Genomic DNA, 10,485 nt, shown 5'->3' with positions numbered 1-10,485 from the left:
ATTTGCCAAAGCCTCGACTGACTAATTCCTTTACTCACCACTAATTACTTGCATTTGGGGACGATAAAAAACAAATGTAACCAGTTCTTGCTTACCATGGAGCGCTATTTGCATTCGAACTGGCCAGCGGTCAAATGTCCCTAATGGATGTTTTGTTTATTCGCCCCCCCCCCCCATGTAATAAAGGCTAAGCACAAGATGTTCCTTTTTTTTTTCTCTCTCTTTGAAATACAACTTTGCTTCAACGAGTGTCGACACTTTATCCAATGCAATTATTGTCTTTCTCCACCAGCCTCCACAAGGAAATAGTTTGTGTGTGCTTGTGTGTACATGTACTCATTGATAGTGATAAGAGCTTTTGTACAGTTAGTACCTTGGCATAACCAACTTCATGGTAGTCTTGCTAGTGTTTAGGCTTCGGTGTAACACTGACCAAGTGCTCTTATGACATGAAGCCCTTTTTCATGAATTTTGCTTATTGTCTGCAGCAACTCTTACTAGAGACGTTCCTGTTGATATCACGCTGTGATAAGATTGTTAAATACTAGAGTGAACTATTCTGATCAGGAACACGTCGGGGGGGGGGGGGAGTGCGCAGAACCAACATTAGTCTCGTACCTAAGGGACAGTACTTGGTAGTATTTGGTGGTCCTTCTCTCTCGCAGACATCTTGGCACTACTTGTCAACACGGAGGTTCTTTTGTAACCTTTTAGAATTCTAAGACCAAATAAGGAAACTCTTTGTATGTGTTTACCAGACGCCATGATTTCAAAGTGAGACAACTCACTGGCATTACTCAGGCCTTGAACTCATTTAATATATACTAGTCGACCCACGGCGTAGCATACGCCGTTATTTTGCAGGGCCGGCCTTAGGCCAATGCAACCTATGCGACCGCAGTGGCGACCGCAGTGGGCCCCGCTCTGACATAGGACCCGCGCTAATTCTAGGTGTAAATTATTAAATTAAACCATTTTTATTACTTTTAACAGAATTCCCGCAGCCTCCTGATTTACCAGGAGCTCCTTGAAATCTCCTGAAATTGCAAAATATACGAAAAAGTCCTGGAAATCTCCGGTTATTATTAAAATTTTAGAAAACTCAAAAAAAAAAAAAAAAAAAAAAAAAATTCCTGAAATATATACACAAAAATTGTCATTTTGGGGTGTCATTCAAAATGGAAAACGCCAATCCTACGTGCGATGAAAAAACGGCATTATGCAATACCAGTAATTGTGGAATCTGGTGAAAGAAGCTTCTCGCGCCTCAAACTAATGAAGAATTACTTTAGGTCAACAATTCTCGAAAATAGTTTGGAACATTTGGTAATTTTTGCTATTGAGGGGGATCTATGTAGGAAACAGAATTTTTATGATATTCTGATATTCTCGTAAAGTAATTCTGTAGGTAGTAAAGAATGAATAAAATACAAAGACGAATTTATTTTCTAATACAAACTCTTAATTTTCACTTATTATCCGTATCTCTCCCCAAACTTGGCCCCGCCAAATCCTTTTCGCATAGAGCCCCACAACGATTGAGTCCGACCCTGCTATTTAGTGACGGGTGAATACAGAGTAGATTACTTGTTCTCCCACCCCCCACCCCCTCATTTTTTTCGCTGCTAAAACTACGTGGGGTAGAAATAAAAAAAGAATGATCTTCCCATGACTTCTTGGTCACAACCCTGCTATTTTGTGACGGGTGAATACTACTTGTTCTCCCCCCCCCTCTTTTTTTTTCGAAGGGTAACTCTAGTCCGACTTGCAGATATAAAAGAGTGATCTTTCCTTTACTTCTTTTCCAAACTGTTGAGCTACGGAGAGAATTATATATATAGATAGAAAATTATGTACAGATTATATAAGATACTAGCAATACACACCGGCTTCCTCCCTTTGATTCGTTCCAAGGCTATATTGTTTATATTCTTACTACATCTTGCAAATGCTCACATAATACTTTGGCCGTACCTTTTTTTTTTTTTTGTACTTTTAATAAAACTGTCCGCACTTCAACAGCCAGTTTACTCTACTATATGTTACGTTTGATCAAGTGTTAAAACGTATCTTAGGATTTCGCTCAAACATTCTGTTTTAACTTTGATGCTGATCGAAAGTCTTATTTTAAATTCTGCAAGAACACTATTTACACACACACAAATATCAAAATAAATATCGCGCTATAGAGATTTGAACCACTGACCTTCTGATGTAGTGTCTGACACTATACCGACTAACCGGGTATTATTGAAAATCTGTGTTCTAAAAATAACATGAACGGCTGTAGGTCACTATATAGATTTTGTTAAATAGAATACAGTTGTTAGTCTAGACCTAAATCAATGTGTAGGCTAAATGTTAGATGCCACTGTATAAGAAAATAAAAGTAAAGAAAAAGGACATTCTTTCGGAAGGCTACAAGTATTCTATTGCTGTCTGTTTGTCCGTCTGTATTTCACAGTCAGAACTCAAAACTAACAGCGCTATGGAAATTACGATTTCACCTGTATTACGCTCAATATAGGTGCATACTTGATTTTGTGAAAGTGTATTATTTCATTGGACAATTGTGTTCTCTGACGTTGTTCACTGTCCTAGTATTGCTATTGAAAGTGTATCTTAGACATTGAACCTTCCTGTAAACCTTACATAGTTTGTTTACGTGAAATAGAGTGGTGTGACAACTTCCCTGTTGGATTGTATTGACAGTAGTCTCAGTACACGACTTGCTGGCTGCTACTAGATGAGTTTGTTTTTCTGTCCGTGCTCTGCTAATTGACTGTCTGCTGTTCCCGTAGCTAGGGACGCCCTGATCCAAGAGTCGACGCGTGCTTGTCTCTCTGGAAAATCTAATTCTTTCCGCTATCATTGTCAACGTAGCAGGCCTGGGTCAGCATAGTGGTCAGTTTTTAGACTGTCTAGTCTTAACTCTGGCCTGAAGATCACTTTCCCCTTCTAGCCACTATAGAGTGGGGCCATGTCTTGTATCAGTATTCAAATGCATCCTATCAATGCACACCCTGTTTACGTTTGACTAGCCAGCCAAACATTGGTGTCTAGGCCGAAACATCTTCATAGGCTTGTGTGTTTCCTTAGAATTGATTCATCATAAAACGATCTTAAGCCAAGTTTAATTTGAGTTTCGTCCATCTGATCTATTGAGTGTGGATATTTTCCCTACTGTTAGAACATTTATAAACGAAATATATGCATTTAGAAATTGTCTAAACCCAACCTAATGTAATAATAATAATCATGTTTTTATCCATAAGGAAATTTGTCTTACAATTTGTGCATTACACCAAACCTACTAGAAGTTGTCTAAACTCAGCCTAATTTCTCTAAACTCAACCTAATGTAAGATTTAAACCTACTAGAAGTTGTCTAAACTCAACCTAATATAAGATGCAAACCTACTAGAAGTTGTCTAAACTCAACCTAATATAAGATGCAAACCTACTAGAAGTTGTCTAAACTCTAATGTAAAAATCCAAACCTACTAGAAGTTGTCTAAACTCAACCTAATGTAAGATGTAAACCTACTTGAAGTTGTCTAAACTCAACCTAATGTAAGATGTAAACCTACTTGAAGTTGTCTAAACTCAACCTAATGTAAGATGTAAACCTACTTGAAGTTGTCTAAACTCAACCTTTCCCTAGTGATTACTGATACGTTTCTTCATTAAACATTATGACTTGATTCATTGAGTGTCTAGGATTAGATTGGAATAGTCTGTTTTTGAAGTGCACTGTAAGAGTAATTGTAGTCATGTCCTTAAAATATGTACAAGTTTTGAAAACTTCAAAGAAATGTTTATATTTAGTAGTGTACCATAGTTTTTCAATAATCTTTTTCCCCTAGTATTACAGTCAGGCCTTGAAATATTTCTACAGTAACCTATTCAGTCTTGTCTAAGACAGTCATGCCTTGAAATATTTCAACAGTAACCTATTCAGTCTCGTCTAAGACAGTCATGCCTTGAAATATTTCTACAGTAACCTATTTAGTCTTGTCTAAGACAGTCATGCCTTGAAATATTTCTACAGTAACCTATTCAGTCTTGTCTAAGACAGTCATGCCTTGAAATATTTCTACAGTAACCTATTCAGTCTTGTCTAAGACAGTCATGCCTTGAAATATTTCTACAGTACATAACAGTAACCTATTCAGTCTTGTCTAAGACAGCCAGGCCTTGGAAATATTTCTACAGTAACCTATTCAGTCTCGGCTAAGACAGTCATGCCTTGAAATATTTCTACAGTAACCTATTCAGTCTCGGCTAAGACAGCCTGCGTTTCATTGCGCTCTTGTTGAGCAAATAGTAGCAGAGGGTATTTGTAGCCGAGTGTGAGAGGAGTATAATGACTAGTGTCTGCTTCTCATTTCATTTATCTTTGTGTCACTCGGAACTTCCTTTTCAACTCAGTAATATTTGCATTGGGCTCTGAGAGCTTCTTAGGGCGGGACTCATCGATCTGAGCGTACCAGTTCATTTATTTCAATACATAGACCATTTGCCCCTCACCCCCCCCCCACACACACACACACACGCACGCACGCACTTGGAGCTACCTAGACAACACTGAGATGGGCTCTGAACTTCCGTTTTAAACGCAGACACGTGACACTAATATTTTTTTTTTTACAATCCAACGCTTACATAATGGCTATTGAAGCCTGTACTTGTTGGTCATTGAAACCTGCACTTTTTTGGTTATTTAAACCTGCACTTGTTGGTCATTGAAAACTACTTTTCTGGTCATTGAAACCTGTATTTGTTGATCATTTAAACCTGTATTTGTTGGTAATTGAAACCTGCACTTTTTTGGTTATTTAAACCTGCACTTGTTGGTCATTGAAAACTACTTTTCTGGTCATTTAAACCTGTACTTGTTGGTCATTGAAACCTGTACTTGTTGGTCATTTAAACCTTTTCTTGTTGGTCTTTGAAACCTGTACTTGTTGGTCATTGAAACCTGTACTTGTTGGCCATTGAAACCTGTACTTGTTGGTCATTGAAACCTGTACTTGTTGGTCATTGAAACCTGTACTTGTTGGTCATTGAAACCTGTACTTGTTGGCCATTGAAACCTGTACTTGTTGGCCATTGAAATCTGCACTTGTTGGTCATTGAAACCTGTACTTGTTGGTCATTGAAACCTGTACTTGATGGTCATTGAAACCTGTACTTGATGGTCATTGAAACCTGTACTTGATGGTCATTGAAACCTTGTACTTGTTGGTCATTGAAACCTGTACTTGTTGGTCATTGAAACCTGTACTTGTTGGCCATTGAAACCTGTACTTGTTGGCCATTGAAACCTGTACTTGATGGTCATTGAAACCTGTACTTGATGGTCATTGAAACCTGTGCTTGTTGGTCATTGAAACCTGTACTTGCTGGTCATTGAAACCTGTACTTGTTGGTCATTGAAACCTGTACTTGTTGGCCATTGAAACCTGCACTTGTTGGCCATTGAAACCTGCACTTGTTGGTCATTGAAACCTGTACTTGTTGGCCATTGAAACCTGTACTTGTTGGTCATTGAAACCTGTACTTGATGGTCATTGAAACCTGTGCTTGTTGGTCATTGAAACCTGTACTTGTTGGTCATTGAAACCTGTACTTGTTGGTCATTGAAACCTGTACTTGATGTCCATTGAAACCTGTACTTGTTGGTCATTGAAACCTGTACTTGTTGGTCATTGAAACCTGTACTTGATGGTCATTGAAACCTGTACTTGTTGGTCATTGAAACCTGTACTTGTTGGTCATTGAAACCTGTACTTGTTGGTCATTGAAACCTGTACTTGATGGCCATTGAAACCTGTACTTGATGGCCATTGAAACCTGTACTTGTTGGCCATTGAAACCTGAACTTGTTGGTCATTGAAACCTGTACTTGTTGGTCATTGAAACCTGTACTTGTTGGTCATTGAAACCTGTACTTGATGGTCATTGAAACCTTGTACTTGTTGGTCATTGAAACCTGTACTTGTTGGTCATTGAAACCTGTGCTTGATGGTCATTGAAACCTGTACTTGTTGGTCATTGAAACCTGTACTTGATGGTCATTGAAACCTGTACTTGTTGGTCATTGAAACCTGTACTTGATGGCCATTGAAACCTGTACTTGTTGGCCATTGAAACCTGTACTTAATGGCCATTGAAACCTGTACTTGATGGTCATTGAAATCTGTACTTGATGGTCATTGAAACCTTGTACTTGTTGGTCATTGAAACCTGTACTTGATGGTCATTGAAACCTGTACTTGATGGCCATTGAAACATGTACTTGTTGGTCATTGAAACCTGTGCTTGATGGTCATTAAAACCTGCACTTGTTGGCCATTGAAACCTGCACTTGTTGGTCATTGAAACCTGTACTTGATGGTCGTTGAAACCTGTACTTGATGGTCATTGAAACCTGTACTTGATGGTCATTGAAACCTGTACTTGTTGGTCATTGAAACCTGTACTTGTTGGTCATTGAAACCTGTACTTGTTGGTCATTGAAACCTGTACTTGTTGGTCATTGAAACCTGTACTTGTTGGTCATTGAAACCTGTACTTGATGGCTATTTTCATATGTACTTGTTGGTTGTTTTAAAATGTTGTCAGTTTGAACACTTATGACTTTGTCATCTAAACCTTTTTCTTGCTGGTTTATGTGTTCCAATGTTCAACACATGGCCATGCTGCTCCCTTGAAGACATCTATTTGAACATAAGTAATGTCAGCTAATTACTGAACCAGAGTACAGCAGTTACACAAGTTCTTACTAGGCGAATATCTCAAACCTGTTCGTTTGGACCTAATAGTCTTCTTAGTTCATACTTACAGCGTGATCTGCTTTCTCTTAATTGACCGCAAACCAAAGCATTGTAACCTCTAGAAACAAATACATACATACATACCTAAGACTACATACATTAACTCTGGGATGCTACCTTCTGTTCATGACATATTTTCTTTGTATATTTTCCATATTAACATATCTAGCTCCATACACTGGATGCAGTGATTTATGCTTCAGTAGTAGTTATCCAGTGCTAGTCTACAGCCATGACTGCTCACCAAGTTCTGGGTGCCAGTGGAATGCAATCTTTCTGTTGGCCGTTGGAATGACAAAGTAGTTGACGTTATCCCCCCCCCCCCGCTCCAGCCAGATTAAATGGCGTCACGAATCAAGAAATTGCCTGGCTCTCCGGTAGCCATCTTTAGCCGCTAACTTGACCTCAGCCTATTACATCACATAAATCTTGACCCAGCTACAAGCTATTTATAAAACAAAAAAAAAAGTAGTTTCTGGATTTAAAAAAAAATATTTCCATGACTCCAATCTTATTTTGATGTTTTATTGATTTGTATCTTCCATGCCATTGCACTTTACACTTGTGTGTGTGTGTCACATTTAGAGATGAACTTGATTTTGAAGTTGACTACCATTGATTTTGAAGTTGACTACTAGACCATGGTGTTGGAGAGGTCAAAAAGTCACAGTTTGTAATGAGCTACTAGCACAATTTAGATTGACAGTTTACAACAAACAGCTCTCTTTCCAATTGACTAGAACAACATTCAAAACGAAGTAACAACTGTCTACATTCAACATCACTCTAAGCCCTAAGCTGACAAGAACAACATGCAAACAGATTGACGACTGTCTACATTCAACATCACTCTAAGCCCTAAGCTGACAAGAACAACATGCAAACAGATTGACGACTGTCTACATTCAACATCACTCTAAGCCCTAAGCTGACAAGAACAACATGCAAACAGATTGACGACTGTCTACATTCAACATCACTCTAAGCCCTAAGCTGACAAGAACAACATGCAAACAGATTGACGACTGTCTACATTCAACATCACTCTAAGCCCTAAGCTGACAAGAAAAACATGCAAACAGATTGACGACTGTCTACATTCAACATCACTCTAAGCCCTAAGCTGACAAGAAAAACATGCAAACAGATTGACGACTGTCTACATTCAACATCACTCTAAGCCCTAAGCTGACAAGAAAAACATGCAAACAGATTGATGACTGTCTACATTCAACATCACTCTAAGCCCTAAGCTGACAAGAACAACATGTCTGAAGCCTCTTGCCACCTGCTCTGAGGACCTCCATGAAAGTGTGCCGCCAAGTTGTACTAGGATGTCATCCTTGATATTGTCATCCTTGTCATTCCTTGATTGAGACCCGATCTCTATAACTGACTCCTAAAATCCGTCTCAGCCATCTTTGTTGAGCCAAATTTAGTGTTTTTCAATTTCAGCAGATGACTATTCACTGCACTTTATTAATGGAGCCCAGCCACTGGTAGAAATGTGTAACCTCTCTTGGAATTAGGTGACTGTAGTTTGCTTTAGATTTTATATCGAAAATGGAAATTTTATCATCAAAATCATCTGTTTTTTTGTTTTTTTTTTTGGGGGGGGGGATAAACTAAAAAATCTCATTTGAGCCATTTAGCTACGCTCATAGAGTTTGGTGACTGTAGTTTGCTTTAGAATACTATTGAAGAGAGAGGTTTTCAACCTCAAAACTCTCCGTAGGGGGATTTTAAACTCAAAGCCATCTGGAAGGGTTCTTAAATTTAAAAAAAGCCATCTGGGGAAGGGTTTTACCCCCCCCCCCACCACCAACACTATTGGCTTTTTTTTATATTGAAGAGGTATTTTTAGCTTCAAACCCCGCTGAAAAAGGTTTGGGGGGGGGAGTTAAACTCAAAACCTCTTTGGCTACGCTCATAGAATTTTGAGTGTGTAATTTGCTTTTTTTATATTGAAGAAGGGGTTTTATCTTTAATTTTGGAGGGGGTTTTAAAATCAAATCTTCCTTAGCTGTGCTCTTGGAATTTGGGGATTGTCGTTTGCATTTTTTTTTGTTTTGTTTTATAGATAAGGGGGATTTAACTGCAAAACCCCTTGGTAGGGGTTTTAAACTCAAAACCCCTTTGGCTGTGCTGGGGCAAGTGATGATTTAGTATTGAAAATATCACCAAAATAAACAAAATCAAAGCAAAACATCAGTCACTAAACACCGATCATTAAACATCATCTCTACAGCTAACAAGAAAAAAATAAATTTAAACAAATTGATGATAGTCCACATTAAACATCATCTCTACAGCTAACAAGAAAAAAATAAATTTAAACAAATTGATGATAGTCCACATAAAACATCATCTCTACAGCTAACAAGAAAAAAATAAATTTAAACAAATTGATGATAGTCCACATTAAACATCATCTCTACAGCTGACAAGAAAAAAATAAATTTAAACAAATTGATGATAGTCCACATAAAACATCATCTCTACAGCTAACAAGAAAAAAATAAATTTAAACAAATTGATGATAGTCCACATTAAACATCATCTCTACAGCTGACAAGAAAAAAATAAATTTAAACAAATTGATGATAGTCCACATTAAACATCATCTCTACAGCTAACAAGAAAAAAATAAATTTAAACAAATTGATGATAGTCCACATAAAACATCATCTCTACAGCTAACAAGAAAAAAATAAATTTAAACAAATTGATGATAGTCCACATAAAACATCATCTCTACAGCTAACAAGAAAAAAATAAATTTAAACAAATTGATGATAGTCCACATAAAACATCATCTCTACAGCTGACAAGAAAAAAACAATCACAACGAAATCCACTAGGAATAAACCTGGATATTTTAGCTTTGTTTCTTAGATTAAAACCATTGTTATAGTTTGTTTCAATATCGTAGGTTGAAAACCGTGTAAATCCTGTAGTGTTTCTGTTGAACATTATTTCCTGGCCTTAGCCAATGTGACACTTATAATCACACTAGTTTCCACACTTTGTTCATTTGCTTCAGATGCAGGCAAATCCCGTCTAGTCCGTCAGTACTAGATCTAGAGCAGTGTTGTGGGGACATTGCCAATACTAGCTTCATATGGAATATTACAAACACACACACGCTCACACATGGTCACATACAAACACTTCACTTGCTGGCTTCTAGAGAAACACACACACGCTCACACATGGTCACATACAAACACTTCACTTGCTGGCTTCTAGAGAAACACACACACGCTCACACATGGTCACGTACAAACACTTGCTGGCTTCTAGAGAAACACACAAGCAAGCTATGTGGGAATGAAATAAAAATCGGCGGTTACAATTGTGTGTGTGTGTGGAATATTACTAAGTGTGAAGATGTCTAAGAGTTATTGTTCCTGATATAGAGCTCCAATCCTATTAGGAAATGATGAATTGATTTTCGGATACAGTAACTGATGGAATTGAATCCAAGGAGCTGTAGATAGGCGTGTGGGTGTTTTGTGTGTGTGTGTGTGTGGGTAGGAGTAATACTTCATATTAAAAATGGAGATGTGTATAAAGGAGTTTATGTTTACCACTTAACTCTATTGGCTCTACATTACTTGTCTATATTGGGTTAGTCTTGAATTGAA

General features: G+C 37.8%; 1 protein-coding gene across 2 annotated transcripts in view; it reads left to right on the top strand.

Moving 5' to 3' along the window:
- LOC106070670 (midasin-like) overlaps positions 1-10,485 on the top strand; it is a 96,242-nt gene that overhangs the window by 51,356 nt on the left and 34,401 nt on the right. The gene's annotated exons all lie outside the window — the stretch shown is intronic.

The sequence above is a fragment of the Biomphalaria glabrata genome, chromosome 6 (genome assembly GCF_947242115.1).
Source record: "Biomphalaria glabrata chromosome 6, xgBioGlab47.1, whole genome shotgun sequence".
Classification (NCBI taxonomy): Eukaryota; Metazoa; Mollusca; class Gastropoda; family Planorbidae; genus Biomphalaria; species Biomphalaria glabrata.
The sequence above is the reverse complement of the archived record's forward strand: the minus strand, read 5'-3'. Positions and strand labels throughout refer to the sequence as shown.